Genomic DNA, 17,846 nt, shown 5'->3' on the forward strand with positions numbered 1-17,846 from the left:
TTTGATCCAACTGATTTTTTTTTTAAATGAGTTTAAATTTCAGTTTTAAAAATTGTTAAGAGTTTGAATGATGTTCTTATTTTGGTTGTGTTCGACTATGTTCATCATTTCAAAGCTGTTGGAACAAGAATTAGGCCATGAGATGACCTAATTCAAAAGATCCCAAATTTTCCCCTAAAAACGGTTTTAAGAAATTGATCCTTGTAAGCATCGATTGATCGGGATTAGGGTTAAGGGTTTTAATCTCCACAATCATATGAGTCATTTGCAACTTACATATCATATTTTCATGATCTATATCAAAAGATATGGCACCTAGAGTTTTTGACCAATTCAAGAACACTCAGTCCTCTTAGACCACGAAAAAGACCGAGGTTCTTAGCTTAGGACCGAGAACTAGGACAGAGAATCTTAGCCGAGACCGAGAAAACCGACTGAAAATACTAACCTAGGTCTAAGACCAAGGACCAATGTTCTTGAGTCAAAACCGAGAGCAAGGAAAGATGTTCTTGAGTTAGGACCGAGAGCAAGGACCGATGTTCTTGAGTCATGACCGAGAATAAGGATCGATGTTCTTGAGTTAGGATCGAACCCAAAGATCGGCGTTCATAGCCTAGGACCGAGAAAACATACCGACTAACCTATGACTGAGCACTCCCTTCAGCCTAGGACCAATTTTTCTAACATAGGACTGAGTTCCCTTTTAGCCTATAACCGAGGACCACTTAACCTAGGATCGAAGAACTAGGCCAATAAACTTAACTTGGGACCGAGCCTCATAGACTAAGGACCGGGCAATCCAAGTTCGAGATCGGGCCTCTCGAACCCATGAACGAGCCCTCTGGATCCATGGACCCATGCTGCCGAGCCTTGATTCAGACACCCTGGTCTAGACCGAGCCTGTCTGGGCCCATATCGGCAAAATTGGACCAAAGCCCTAGGACTCTAGTCCTAAGGCCTGTTTGGTTCCTCTTTTCAAAATTCAAAATTATTTTTGTAATTTTGGAACCCAATCCATTTTCAAATAATCTTGAAAGGTTAGAAATGATATTTAAATATTTTTAGGATATTTCCTAAACAAATATTTTGGTTAAGGCCCCGTTTGGAATTTATTTTTAAATTCTAATACTTTTCTGATACTTTTCAGGTATTATACTTAATCTTATATCAACGCAATCGCAGGTACGTTCTTTAAAATAATTTTGTACAATTATTTACGTAATCTAAACATATCCTTGTTTAGGACCCCGGACTAATAATTAAAGGAAATAAATGTTATAAATAAATCTTTCGATAGCCAGACTTTTACTTAAGAAATAAAATCGTCATTTGACGGGCGTGAATGACGTAGCACGAAAGCCCTTTCCCGAGCGTAACCACAAAACGAACCCCTTATAGAAACTCTAGTACAAAGTACATTTATACATGTACCTTTTATTGATTTTTCTAAAATCTTTTGGCGACTCTATATTCAAATAAATAATCTTTTAAATTTATTATGTTTGATTAATTTAAATTGGGTTTTAAATAAATTATTATTTGGTCCCCAGATTATTAAGATTTGAATATAATTAATTAGTAAAGCAGTCAGGTATTTTCAAAACATTTTAAAATAGTTTTTTCTTTTAAAAAGATGCATGGCATGCAAACAAAATTGAAACGCATCAAACCTAGAGTCATCTCGGGTCTCCTCCCATATTGCCACGTGTCATCCAAACATGTGTTGAGCTACGAAAGGGACCATCGCCCGGGGTTACAAAAATATTATTACCTCTTTAATTAAAATTTTCAAATAATTTATTAAAAAAATAAATTTTTATATATTCGAGTTTATATACAAAATATATATATACACAAAATTATAAATTGAATTCAGTAATCACAAGTGGTGTATTGGTTAAAGTGTTCACATTTCAAACTTATGATTATGTTATGTGCCTTAGTTGATGCACATTTTAAAGTATGTATTATAAAGATTAAAATGATTATGATTATGGTATATATGAGTGTAAATTTGAGAGATTAAAAGAATTGTCAGATTTTAGATGGGATGGGTGCGACTTTGTGGGATTAAAAGAATAGTAGTTCGAATTGAATCAAATGCACAAAATGAGGATATAATAATGTGATCGATAATGACGAATTAGTTGAAAAAAAATGTTCAAAAGTGAAGGTAGATGTTGGTCGATAATGAGATGGAATAAAATGTACAATGTGTGGGTAAAAGATAGTCGCAGATGTAGTAAAATGTTAGTATTTGGTGTTCAAAATTTTTATTATTTACTCATTTTCATATATGTTTTATGGTTACAAACTTTCAATTGCACCATATTTAAATGTCTATTTAATAGTTTCTCTTATTTTATAATGATGACTTTATTTGGAAATAATCTCACTTTGAACAACAATTTTTTTTGGTTACAAATATTATTATTTTTTAAATATTTATTTCAATTTAATTGAAATGATGGTTTAGAATATACTTTAATTATATATTAATATTTTTTCATTTAAACACAATTTCAATTCTATCTATTTCTAACTAGATTCATATAAAATTAATCAATTTAATTATAAATTTGTCTGTACATTTAATTTGAATTTGAATTTGTTTAAAAATTATAAATTAATTCTGAAAACATATGATTTTAAATATTAATTTTAAAATGTCTTTTTAAACTTTAATAGAAATGATTGAGGTTTATAATAACATTGATTTCTTATTGTTTAACTCTTTAATTTTAATCTATTTAACTAATCTATATAAATTTTAACATATTTAATGAGTGACAAGGATCTATGCTAATTAGTAATAAAATAGAGAAAAAAAACAGTATTTTCAATTAAAAACAATTATTATTATTAATTTAAATAACTATTTACATTTTTAAATTAATTTTAAAAAATATTCTCAAAATTAAAATAATTATATTTTGAATAATAGTACAAATTTATAAGAATTAAATTTATAAAGAAAAAAATTTAATAAATTTTTTTCAAGTGATTTCAAAGATTAAGTATAGTAAGTTCAACAAATCAATCAAAGGGTATATAATAAATTTCTACCCAATATTAATAGATGATTCATAAATAACACTGAAAATAATTATATCAAACCATAACTAATATGATAAAAAAAATGAGAAACTCATAAAAATGATGAAGAATACAAGTAAGAGTGCATCAAATTGAAACATTAGTCAATAACTATGATACAAGGAAAAAGGATATTAGGGTTACATATATGGCAGGAATAAAATGACAGTTATAATGTAGTAGTATAAATAGAATAGTTAGTTGTTAAGAATAGTTATGAGTAGTATAAATAGAACAGTTAGTTGTTAAGAATAGTTATGAAATGATTTAGCTAAAAAAATCATTCATATCATAATTGGTTGATTCTAATGTTTTCAATAATCGAAATACAAATTCTGCAGTATGCACAACATCATGCTTCTCTCTCGTCTTTCAATCAAGTATCAGATTTATTTCAGAAATGAAAATCAGAGCAATCTGACCTTATTTATGTCTTCTCTAAGATTGGCGTAAATCGCTGCTAATTTGTTAGACTTATTGGCCAAAATTGCGAAATCACCGCGATTTGTGATGAGGTTGTGATCCGTCAACGGATAACCGATCAATTGCAATCACTATCGATTCTGCTCGATCTTCTTCCGATTCTGTTTCCAATAAGTGACAACCATGAACTCCTAGGCTTTGGCTCGTTTCTAGATGGATTTCATTCCAGATTGACGACAGACTTCTTTTTTCCACTTCCAATCAACTAGCTAATAACTCACGACAGACCTCATTAATTTTCCAAAATCATGCTCTAATACCACCGTTATACCTTATAATAGAATTAGGTATAAATCTTGAACATAAAAGGATAAAAGAATTATATTGAGATGAGGAATGGAGAATTAAAGGATCAGAGATAAAATTCTAACCAAAATGGACGAGGGAGAGAAATTCTAATAAAAAGTTTCAACTAAATCATTTCATAACTATTTTTAAGGACTAACCGTTCTATTTATACTATTATATTATAAATGTCATTTTATTCCCGCCACTATATTTAACCCTTATATTATTTTTGCTATACCTTATAGTATAATTATGTATAAATCTTGAACATAAAAGGATAAAAAAATTATATTGAGATGAGGAATGAAGAATCAAATGATCGGAGATAGAACCCTAACCGATAGGGAAAGTACAATAGAGATGAGGGAGAGAAATTCTAACAAAAAATTTCAACTAAATCATTTCATAACTATTCTTAACAACTAACTATTCTGTTTACACTACTACATTATAACTGTCACTTTATTCTCGCCACTATATTTAACCTTAATATCCGTTTCCCTTGTATCATTGCCCTCTCCTTCAATTCGTTCGTACGCGAACGACAATAGACGAAAGTTCTGCTGAAACTCCCAAGCATCTGGTGGTTCTTCGAACCATATAAATTACTCAAATTGTTTCCATAGACTATCGAGTGGTTCTTCAAACCATACAAACTGTCCCATAAGATTTATCGATTGTAGCCTATAAGAACAATTACAAAACTATGCATTAGGTGGCTCTTCAAACCATAATAAGTACTTGCATCTCATCCATGTTTTATGCCATAAAATTTTCTGAAAGCAATACCCAACTTTTTGTGGTTTCTTGAACCACAAAAAATGGACGCAATTAGAACTTGGCTCTAAGTATGGTTAAGAAATGGGATCAAAAGCCAACATCTTATCTTCAAGGCCCAAAATATCTTCAAACAATCCTTCAATTTCAGCTTCTCCCAAGTCACCCCAATAATGATCATCCTTTTCAACGTAGGTTGCCTTCATCTTCTCTCGGTCATCATACACTAGGGAGACTTGTAAATGAATAAACGAAGAACATGAATTATCATAAATTTCTTCATCATGATTGAGATTGTCGTGTTTTGTATCATTAGTACGTGGAGTCTCCATTTCTTCATCATGATTTAATAAATTCTCTTACTTTATAATGGTGACTTTATTTGAAAATAATATTACTTTTAATAATATTTTTTTCTAGTATTATTATTTTTTAATAAATTTCTTCATCATGATTTAATAGTTTCTCTTACTTTATAATGGTGACTTTATTTGAAAATAATATTACTTTTAATAAAAAAAATTTCTAGTATTATTATTTTTTAAATATTTATTTTAAATGATGATTTAAAATATATTTTAATTATATATATTAACAAATTTAATAACATTTTTTTCATTTAAATACAATTTCAATTATATTTATTTCTAAATAGATTCATAAATTAATAAATTTAATAAATTTAATTAATTTAATTAATTTAATTAAAAAATTGTCTGTATATTTAATTTGAATTTATTTAAAATTTATAAATTAATTCTGAAAACATATGATTTTAATTATTAATTCTAAAATGTTTTTTTAACTTTAATATAAATGATTGAGGTTTATAATAATATTGATTTCTTATTGTATAACTCTTTAATTTTAATATATTTAATTAATATATAAGTTTTAACATATTTAATTAGTTGCAAGGATCCCTACAATCCTTGAAATATATCAAGAAAAGTGTTAAAATTTAGAAATAAATTCCAAACGGGGCCTTAGCCAAAATATTTGTTTAGAAAATATCCTGAAAATTTTAAATATAATTTTTTGACCTTTAAGAATTATTTGAAAATGGATTGAGGTTCCAAAATTACAAAAATAATTTTGGATTTTGAAAAGTGGAATCAAAGAGGCCTTAGGACCGGAGTCCTAGGGTATGGGTCCAGTTTTGTCGATCTGGGCTAAGACGAGCTTGGTCTAGATTAGGGCTCGGAGCATGGGTCCATAGGTTCGGAGGTTCGGTCCTGGGTTCGAGAGGCTCGATCCCGAACTCGGACTGCTCGGTCGAGGGACTGGAGTGCTCGGTCCTGGGGTTTAGGAGACTCGGTCTTAGGTCTGGGAGGCTCGATCCCAGGTCTAGGTTTCTCGGTTAAGGACCTTGAAGGCTCGGTCCTAGGTCAGACCTCTCGGTTCGAGGTTAGAAATCTCTATCGGATTCTTCGGTCCCTACTCATAAACATGCATTTTAAAAAATTCAGAATTTCAGTTCATTTTTTTTGTTGAAGATTGATTTGATTAGATATCTTTCAACATAAAGTTCATATAACATCTAGGAATTGATTCTAAACAAAGAAATCATACAATCGAACCCTATAACAGATCAAACCGATCAAACTTAGGAAAAATTAATTTTCAATCACAAATCGAATTACAAAGAATCTGGATGCTTATAAAGAGTTGGAGAATACTCCAATGATGTATTAGAAGCTTTCCCAAAGCCTGAATCAAAGCTTTGATCACCGGAAATGGTTTTCACAAAAACTAATTTGGGCGGAATCTTTGAATCTTTGATTTAGTTTGTAATATGTGTTGATTGTTTGATGGATTGATAGAGAATGACATAGAGAATATTTATACTAGATTTAGGTCAGTTGAGGAGGAAGAATTTGACTTCAATTTGATGATCGAAGTTCTTATCTCTAATTCTATCTCATTTGTGACAACCTAGTTCTAGGGGAAGATAAGGTTAAATAGGTATATGGTTAATGATGATGATGATGATAGGGCAAGCACGAGGGAAGAAAAACGAGAGTATAAGGTAGACTAACGAAGGAGATAATCCTTCTGAAAGGTCGCCAAAGATCGTCGCGACTGACTAGAATTCGCGAATAAGACAATAAAATGACGCTATTTTGATCAGTCCAAAACACGTCGTTTGGCGTTCTATGGCGTTTTGTTGCGTCTGGGCAGCTGGGCTAACAGGCATCAACATCTCGTTAGTTAGTTCCATGCGGCTCGGGCGCGCTTTGGTTTTGTTACATCTGGTTGTGTGAATGATTCCTAGGCGCTGATGGCTGATATTATGGCTGCAACAATTAAAATAATTTTGGTTACAACAGATTATCAATTTTATTTTTAATAAAAATGTTTTTTGAAATCGAATTTTAACCACTATTTTGCGTTTTTTTTCTTCACTAAAAATTCCAAAAAAATATTTTTGGAAACATAATAAAAATTATGTCCATTATTTTTATTTTTGGATATTTTTGGGTATTTTGGAATACTTATTTAATTATTTTAAATCATAAATCATAACTCAAATCATTAACCAAAATACTAAAATACCCTTTATTTTAAATTATTATATTTTTTTTATTTTATTTATATATCTCAATACTCTTTTAAGTCTTTTTATCAAAAGTTATCATCATCTCTTCAAAATCATCACCAATATTATTTTTTTTCTCCATTTAGGTTTTTATAAAACCCAAATCCAAACAACTTCCAACCCTAATTTGATTTTTAATATATTTTTGAGTTATTTTGAATTTAAAATTCAAAATATTATGATAATTTTATAATATTATTTATATAATAGGTTAAATCAAAATTTAATGCTTACATTATTATATATTAATAATTTTTAAATATTTTTATTAAAAAATATATTTTAAAATTTAAAAATAATTCAAGATTTATTTAAATAAGAATTCACATGGAAATGACTTGGCAAGAGAGGTAAAGTCAAAATCATCTTATGATATGATGGATCTATAGGATTCGAAACAAGAGTCTTGACCATCATATCACCCAACCATTCCTATTTTTCTTTTTTTTTCTTTTCATTCTACTTTTTACTGTCTTTTCACTTCATTTTAACCCATTCTTTAATATTTAAAACAGCCTCATTCTCATTTTTTTTTATTATTATTATTAATATTAATATTGTTATTATGTTACTTATTTTATTTAGATGCAATTAATCTACATTGCATCAATTTATTATTTTAAATAAATATTAAAAATAAATATTTTTATAGAAATTTAAATATATATATATATATTTATATAAATTTATATAAATTATCTTTTAATAAAAAAATAAAACACATATAACATAATTCTTAAAACCACTACATAAAATAAAGTACAATTATGACTTTAATGAATAATTAAAATAAAAAAATAACATTTCACTCCACTCTTATTTATTACCTCACTCAATTAATTAAAAAAATATTAAAATACTTTATATTTTAAATTATTAATTTTATTATATTATTATATTATTATATATTAATACTTCTTAAATATTTTTAAAAAATTCAAACATTCTCACAATCATAATCATTTTTTTTAATCTCTAACTAGACATATATTGAATTGTATAATTTATTATATTACTTAAATAATTTTGTTAAGTTAAAATATTTTAAAAATATATATTTTTTTGAACAAAAGTTTATTATTCTAGGCTTCAATTTATGACAATTTTATTAAACGAGATTATAACTTTAAATTGTGCCGTATAAGGTGCAACTATCATAACTTTAGTCTTTTGAAACTTTTTCCAAATTGACGACGTTTATAATGTTATTTGAACATATTATTTTTTATTTTTTTTAAATTAATTTGTTAGATTTGGTGATGGTGGCTGGTTCATCCTCAAGGCGATACCAAATAATATTTCGGAAAAGCAAAAGACAAATTATAAAAAAAATATAGCTGAACTAATTCAAAATTATGAATATAAATGATATTTAAAATGATTTGAATGTATGTTTTTTAAAATGAATATTGTTTTTTTGAGATTTACATTTTAATTCAACTAATGATTAAAAAATGTGTGATTTGATAAAATTCGAAAAAATAAATTTAATATTTATTTTTCATAAAATTTTGAAATAACATTACTTTATGTACGGTTTATCAAATTGATAAACGAATTTAAACTAATTTTTTTAAAGATATATTAGTTTCAAAGTATTAATTCAATTTAAATATGTTACGAACTATTATAAGGTTTGAAAATAGTTGGACAAAAATGGATAAAGAAATAATAATTATATTTTTTTTATAAATATAATAAATTAATTAAATAAATAAAAATACGACCATAAAGTAAGAAAATGACAAACATTACTCAAATCATTAAAATCTATGATACTTCAAACTCCAAAGGATACAGAATTCAAATTCAAGACATGTTCTTTTTTAGTTTTTTAAAAAATTCATTCAAAATTAATTTTCTAATCAATCACTCCTCAACAATCAAATCACTCATTTCATTAATCAAAATACTAAAATACTCACTATTTTAGATTATTATTTTTATTTTATTCATATATATCAATACATTTAAGTCTTTTTACTAAAAATAATCCAAACATCCTCAAAATCATCACCAATCATTCCTTTTTTCCTCAAGTCTTTAGGTTTTTTCAAAAACCCCAATCCAAACAAGGCCAAGGAACCAATTCCCAAACTAATATTGTTTGACGTTAAACTTTCTAAACTAACCTACTTTGTTCATTCATTCCCAAAATAACCTACAAACTCAGTTTTCATATTTTTATTTTATTTTATTTATTTTCTTTTATTATATTTAAACTTATTATTAAATATATATATATATTAAAATTATTATTTTTATAAATTAGATTATTTATATTTTGATGTATATATTTATATTATTATTATTTATATTTTGATATATATTTTAAATTATTATTTTTATAAATTTTATAATTATAATTTTAATATATATATATATATTTAAATTTCAATTATTATTTATATAATATAATATAATAAATATTTACTTTACCATACTCATAAATAATTGATAAAAATTATTATTATCATTCTTCTCTAAATTATTGATAATTTTAGTCCATGCATCTTTGACTATTTTTTATAATTTTTTTAGCCACACATCCCATAAATTATGGTTTTCTTGAGCTATTCATCTCAATTTGAATACACTAAGCTTTTACTTCATTAGTTTTTATTTTTTTCAAAATTTTATTAGAAATAAAATTATCATATTTCTCTCGATCATATGTTATTTAGAAGGTACAATATTAATTTTTTTGAGCATATCTCAAATTCGTTAACACTATATTTTAGGTTAGGTTGGTTCGTTTATAAACATTTTTGACTTATGATTTTATTATTGTTTCTAAATCTATAATCTTGTTATTTTTCACTTTATTTAGTAATATTTTGAACTGTTTTTTTTATAAACTTTTTAAAATAAAAATGAAATGTTATATAAAATAATAAGTAAAAGTAAATATATATTAAAATATAAATAATCAAACTTATAATAATAATTTAAATATTTTTAAAAAAATAATAAGTTATATATATATATATAATAATAAATTTAAATATAAATAAAATAAAAAAATAAAATAAAAATAAATAAAAGTAAAAAACGGAGTTGAATAGTAAAGTATGTTAGTTTGGAAATAAATGAACAAAGTAGGTTAGTTTGAGAAGTTGAACGTAAAACAAGGTTAGTTTGGGAATTAGTTCCAAGACAAAGGGTCAAATAATTAAATCAAAATTTATAATTTTTATTTTTAAAAATTATTTAAATAAATCACCAACTAATCAATGTCACTCTCAAATATACCATCTCCAATGTTCAATGACAATTTAATGCTCTAAACAAATACATCAATTTCTTTATGTTTATATGGTCCATGATGATTTAATGATAAGAAACAAATTCATACAAACTAATCAAATTTATTAATCTTACACACACAAAAAGAAAGAGAAAAACTAGTAAACCAGTCAAAACTTATTGATCTTAGAATGTTCTAGAATATTACTTAGAAAGCTAGAAACTTCTGTTATTATTTTTGTGGTACAAAATTTGTGTTTCTTGTGTTGAGGAAGAAGTCGCCTCCTTTTCCCTAAACGCGAGGTCAACTCTAGTGCGCTCGAGTAATATGTCTGACTTCGCTTTTGAGTTCTCCTCCTTTTCATGCACGATTTCATTAAGCATTGCGGCCACATCCTTCATGGCAGGTCTCTCCTCCGGAGATGAACTTACGCATAATAAACCAATCCCTAAAGCTTGCATCATTTCGGATTCTAATCGACCCAATAAGCTTGTATCAAGAACTTCCATCCCTCCTTTTTTTAACCTCACCCAATCAACCAAATGGAGCCCATTTGGAATGGTTGGATCGATTGGTTGCTTTCCCGTCAACACTTCTAGTATGACCACTCCATAGCTGTAAACGTCGCTCTTTTCAGTTATCTTCGTCGTATAGCCATACTCTAAAGACATATAAATTGAGCATAAATGAAATTAGTTTTTGAAATAATTAAGGTGGTCAAAGTAAAATAAATCATTATTCAAAAACCTAACCTGGTGCTATGTATCCATAGGACCCGGCAACCATATTGGAGGACCGACCAAAACCAACATCATCGACTAGCTTGGCTAAGCCAAAATCAGCAATGTAAGGCTCATATTCAAGACCGATAAGTATATTATTAGCCTTAATGTCCCTATGGACTATCGGTGGTACACAATCATGGTGCAAGTAAGCGAGCCCTTGAGCCGCGCCTAAAAGGATTTTGTATCTTAACTCCCATTCCAAAGGGCGGTTGTGATTGCACCTTTCATGTAAGAGGCTTCCCAAGCTTCCATTAGCCATGTAATCGTACATGAGCAATCTCGTGTTTCGGTTCCAACAACAACCTAGGAACCTTACAATGTTCTTGTGGCGAATCGAGCCGAGCGTTCTAACCTCAGCCGAGAACGAGTCGCGAACAACCGCACACCTCTCTTGACTACACCCGTACGACGTGGACCATAGCTTCTTAACGGCAATAACATCCCCATTTTCCATATTAGCTCGATAAACAACCCCCGAACTTCCACGACCAATGACATTCGTTTCCACTAGACATCGAAGAACTTGATGGACAGAGAAGTTTAGTTTTTGGAATGGAGTGAATTGCCAAGGCCACGGGTCGTCAGTTTCCGACCCGTGGCCAGAGTTTAACCTTCTTTTTGCCCTGATCACGGCCAATAATCCAATAATTACCATAGTCATTATCAAAGCAATTAGAAAACCAATAGCCAACTTAATTCTCCTCGACCGATGGCTTCCAGTCTTGGAAACGTCGCTGAAGAAACAAGAACCTAACCGAGCATAACCCATCGTTTCCAGCAAAGTCCGAACGCGATAGCTGCCGGAAAAGCTTGTTATCGGGAAGATAGCCGGAAAAATTATTATACGAAATATTTAGAGAAACAAGATTTTCAAGATCGGAAAGAGGATTCAAATCCCCTTCAAGATTGTTATGGGATAGGTCGAGAATGGAAAGTTTGTTGAGCGATGAGATTTGAATTGGGATCACTCCGATTAGGCGATTGAAGCTAAGGTTGAGAGCGATCTCGAGAGCTTCGATTTTACACAATTCGATTGGGATATTACCGTTGAGGTGATTGCTGCTGAGATCTAGTAACTGGAGGCTAGAACAGAGTCCAAGCGATGAAGGAATTGAACCAGAGAATGAATTGCAGCTTAAGATGAGCTTGTTAAGCGAAACAAGACGACCAAAGCTAGCAGGAATTGGACCTGTAAATTGATTATTTGAAATGTCCAAAACTTGTAGACTTGACAAAGATGAAAGAGATTTAGGCAAGATGCTTTCAAAGGTATTATTACTAATGTCGACCATTTGAAGCTCTAAACAATTCCCGATTTCATCTGGTACCGACCCAGATAACCTATTGCCGGACAAATCAAGAAAGTTCAAACTTGTTAAAAACCCAATTTGATTTGGAATCTGACCCGATATCCGATTACTCCCAAGTCTCAATCTAACCAGAGAGTTACAGCTTCCAATCTCTTCTGGGATTGAACCAGAAAGATGGTTTGATATCAACAGAAGCTTCGTTAGATTCTTAAGCTGAAAAATCCCATTAGGGTGTGTTTGATGAGATGGAATTGGAATTGGAATTGGCATTGGAATTCTAATTCCAATTCCATGAGAATTGGCATTGAATTACAATTCAATTCCTATGTTTGGAAAAATTATAGAATTGTAATTCAATTCCAATTCCTATGTTTGGGAAAATGATAAAATTGTAATTAAATTCTAATTTCTATGTTTGTAAAATAAAATACCGGTTCAAAATTTTAACTTTTTAAATATGTTTTTCACGTTTTTGATACGTTTAATACGTTTTTGATATGTTTAACACGTTTTTAACATGTTTAACACATTTTTACACGTTTTTGGCACGTTCAAACACGTTTTTGACATGTTTAACACATTTTCACACCTAAAACATATTTTCACACGTTTAACATGTTTTTCACACAATAAACATGTTTTTCACGTTTTCACACGTTTTTCACACGTTTTTCATACGTTTTAACACGTTTTCACGTTTTTCACACATTCTTCACGTTTTTCACACGTTTTCACGTTTTTCACACGTTTTAACAAGTTTAACACGTTTTTGGCACGTTTTACACGTTCAAACACGTTTTTGGCACGTTCAAACACGTTTTTGACATGTTTAACACATTTTCACACTTAAAACATATTTTCACACATATAACATGTTTTTCACACGATAAACATGTTTTTCATGTTTTCCACATGTTTTCACACATTTTTCACATGTTATAACACATTTTCACGTTTTCACACATTCTTCACGTTTTTCATACGTTTTCACACGTTTTCACGTTTTTCACACGTTTTCACACGTTTTCCACGTTTTTCACACGTTTTAACAAGTTTAACACGTTTTCACACGTTTTTCACATGTTTTAACAAGTTTAACACGTTTTTCATGTTTTTGGCACGTTTTTAACATGTTTAATATGTTTTTCACACGTTTAACATGTTTTTCACTTTTTTCACACGTTTAACACGTTTTTTCACATTTTGGCACATTTAACACGGTTTTCACACGTTTAACACGTTTTTTACACTCCTATCACAATTTAAAACGTTTTCACACGTTTAACATGTTTTTCACGTTTTTGGCACGTTAAACACATTTTTGACATGTCTAACACGTTTTACACATATTTGACACGTTTAATATGTTTTTCATGTTTTGGCAAGTTTAACACGTTTTCACACGCTTTTCAGGTTTCCACACCTTCTAACACGATTTTTACGTTTTTCACACATTTAAACATTTTCACGTTTGTTAACACGTTTTTCACGTTTTGGCACATTTAACACGTTTTTGACATTTTTCATACGTTTAACATGTTTTTCACACGTTTTGATAGGTTTAAAACGTGTTAAACATGTCAAAAACGTAAGAACGTGTTAAACGTATAAAAATGTGTTAAACATGCCAAATAAGTGAAAAATTTATGAAACGTACCAAAACATGAAAAACATGTTAAACGTGTTAAAAACGTGTTAAATGTGTCAAACGTTTCAAAAACGTAAAAAACATGTGAAATGTGTCAACATCTTAAACGTGTTTAATGTGTTAAAAACGTTTTAAACGTGTTAAAAACATGAAAACGTGTAAAAAAATGTGTTAAACGTTCCAAACATGTGAAAGACTTGTTAAACATGCCAAAACGTGAAAAACGTGTTAAACGTGTCAAAAATGAGGTGAATGTGTCAAAAACGTAAAAATATGTGTTAAAGGTGTCAAAAACCGTGAAAATCGGTTAAACGTGTCAAAAATGTAAAAAAAATGTGTTGAATGGTCAAAAACGTGAAAACATGTTAAACATGTCAAAATGAGGTAAATGTGTCGAAATCGTAAAAAAATGTGTTAAATGTGTCAAAAACGTAAACAAATGTATTAAATGTGTCAAAAATGTAAAAAAAAACGTGTTAAATGTGTTAAAAACGTGAAAACGTGTTAAACGTGTCAAAAACGTGTTAAATATGTGAAAAACTTATTAAACGTGCCAAAACGTGTAAAATGTGTCAAAATGTAAAAAACGTGTTAAACGTGTTAAAAACGTGAAAATCATGTTAAACGTGTCAAGGACATGTTAAACGTGTTAAGGACGTGAAAAACGTGTTAAATGTGTCAAAAACATGTTAAACGTGTCAAGGACGTGAAAAACATGTTAAATATGTCAAAACGTGTTAAACGTGTCAAAAACGTGTTAAACGTGCCAAAAACGTGTTAAACGTGCCAAAAACGTGTTAAACGTGTCAAAAACGTGTTAAAAACGTGAAAATAATGTTAAACGTGAAAATAATATTAAACGTATCAAAAACGTGTTAAACGTGTCAAGGACGTAAAAAACGTGTCAAGGACGTGAAAAATGTGTTAAATGTGACAAAAACGTGTTAAACATGTCACGAACTTGAAAAACGTGTTAAATATGTCAAAACGTATTAAACGTGTCAAAAACGTGTTAAACGTGCTAAAAACGTGTTAAACATGTTAAAAACGTAAAAATCTTGTTAAACGTGTTAAACGTGTCAAAAACGTGTTAAACGTGTCAAGGACATGAAAAATGTGTTAAAAGTGTCAAAAACGTTTTAAATGTGCTAAGGACGTGGAAAACATGTTAGATGTGTCAAAACGTGTTAAACGTGTCAAAAACGTGTTAAACGTGCCAAAAACGTGTTAAACGTGTTACACGTGTTAAAAACGTGAAAATCATGTTAAATGTGTTAAACGTGTGAAGGACGTAAAAAATGTGTTAAACGTGTCAAAAACGTGTTAAACGTGTCAAAAACGTGATAAACGTGTCAAAAACGTGTTAAACGTGTCAAAAACGTGAAAAACGAGTTAAATGTGTCAAAACGTGTTTAACGTGTCAAAACGTGTTAAACGTGCCAAAAACGTGTTAAACGTGTTAAAAACGAGAAAATCATGTTAAACGTGTCAAAACGTGTTAAACGTGTCAAGGACGTTTTAAACGTGTCAAGAACGTGTTAAACGTGTCAAGGACGTGAAAAACGTGTTAAATGTGTCAAAAACGTGTTAAATGTGTGAATGACGTGAAAAACGTGTTAAATGTGTCATAACGTGTTAAACGTGTCAAAAACGTGCCAAAAACGTGTTAAACGTGTTAAAAACGTGAAAATCATGATAAACGTGTTAAGCGTGTCAAGGACGTGAAAAACGTGTTAAATGTGTCAAAAACGTGTTAAACGTGTCAAGGACGTGAAAACGTGTTAAATGTGTCAAAACGTGTTAAACGTGTCAAAAACGTGTTAAACGTGCTAAAAACGTGTCAAAACGTGTTAAAATGTGAAAATCATGTTAAACGTGTCAAAAACGTGTTAAACGAATCAATGACGTAAAAAATGAGTTAAATGTGTCAAAAACGTATTAAACGTGTTAAACGTGTCAAAAAACATGTTAATTTGGAATTACAATTCCGACCTAAAAAGATTGGAATTGAAAACTATCAAATTACACTATATTGAATTCCATTGGAATTCTAATTCCAATTCCAATTCTTAATATTAAAGTGTCTAACAAACATAAGAATTGGAATTGGACCCTCCAATTCCAATTCCAATGCCAATTCCAGGGTCATCAAACACACCCTTAGGGATATTACCAGTGAGAGAGTTGTGCGATAAGTCAAGTGCCTGAAGGCTACTACAGTTGGCTAAACTTGAAGGTATGCTTCCTTCAAGATTGTTTTCCCAGGCGAAGAAGACAAAGAGATTCGATAACATACCCAGCTCCGGCGGTATCAAACCAGAGAGCTGGTTCGTGTCAAGTTGTAGTTGTATCAAACTAGTAACGTTTGAAAGAACAGATGGGATTGAACCAGAGACATTGTTATCACTCACCATTAATTCTTCGAGCTGAAATAACCCACCAAATGTTTGAGGAATTGACCCAGAAAGAGAGTTCAGAGATACGTCAATTGAAATCAAATTAGAACAGTTTCCAATCTCGTTAGGAATGTTACCCACCAAATTGTTCTGCCATAGAAGAAGCTTTTCTAGCTTCTTTAGTTTTCCAATCTCAGGTGGGATTGAACCAGATAAACCATTTTCATACAAATAAATTTCCACAAGCTCTGTGCAGTTACCTAATTCGGGAGGAATCTCTCCGGTTATCATCGTGATATACATTGACAATGTCTGGAGCTTCTTCAGCTTCCCTAACGTAGCTGGAATATTCCCTGAAACTCTTGTATCCGCTAGACCGAGTATTGTCAAGTTACCGCAGTTTCCAATCTCATCGGGGATAATTCCGACAATGTCCTTATTGCCGCCGGCTCGTAGAACTTCTAGAGAAGACAATTGGCCCAATTCGGCCGGGATTGGTCCGGCTAGCCTGTTATCGAACAACAAGAGGTTTTTCAACCCCTGACATAATTTGAGTTCTAATGGTATTTTTCCGGTAAGCTGATTCGAGTTAAGGATCAAGTGTTGAAGATTTTGAAGCTTCCCAATGGCCGGAGGAATGATACCCACGAGAGTATTGGAGCTGAGATCGATGAATTGAAGCGATTGACAGCCGTGGATGTCATCAGGGATTGTACCGGTGAGGTTAGCGCCGGAGATTGAAAGCTTAGTCAGGTAGTTGAAGGAGGAGAGATTGGAAGGTAATGGAAGGTGGAGAGAGATGGATTGGATGTTGATTTCGGAGACGAAACCAAAGGAGTTGCATGTTATGTAAGTCCAATTGCATGAATTGTTGTCTAAGTTGTTCCAGTTCGAAAAGGAAGGTGGAATGACAGAGGCGGAATCTAGCCAAGAGAATAGTAATGAAGCTTCTTCTTCTTCGGTATTAGCGGTGGCGGCGGAAGTGAGGATAGAGAGAAATGTGAGAAAGAAGGAGAGATTTAAAGATGGTATTGAATGGGGAAATGATATAGGGTGGCGCCTCGAGGTTGGCATCGACATTTGCCTCAATTTCGATCTTCTCCTTCTCCTTCTCGGGTTTGCACCATTTGGGTTTCTGGTTTTCTCTCTAGAAATTAGAAAATTTGTTTGGGGATTGCTTGGTTTGAACTCAAAAGCTCTTCAGGGAAGGTGTGAGA

General features: G+C 30.4%; 1 pseudogene; it reads right to left on the minus strand.

The window, feature by feature from the left end:
• Nucleotides 1-10,574: 10,574 nt before the first annotated feature.
• On the minus strand, nucleotides 10,575-17,829 carry LOC124922547 (annotated as a pseudogene).
• Between the last annotated feature and the right edge of the window lie 17 nt (nucleotides 17,830-17,846).

This window comes from Impatiens glandulifera, chromosome 1, assembly GCF_907164915.1.
Source record: "Impatiens glandulifera chromosome 1, dImpGla2.1, whole genome shotgun sequence".
Lineage (NCBI taxonomy): Eukaryota > Viridiplantae > Streptophyta > Magnoliopsida > Ericales > Balsaminaceae > Impatiens > Impatiens glandulifera.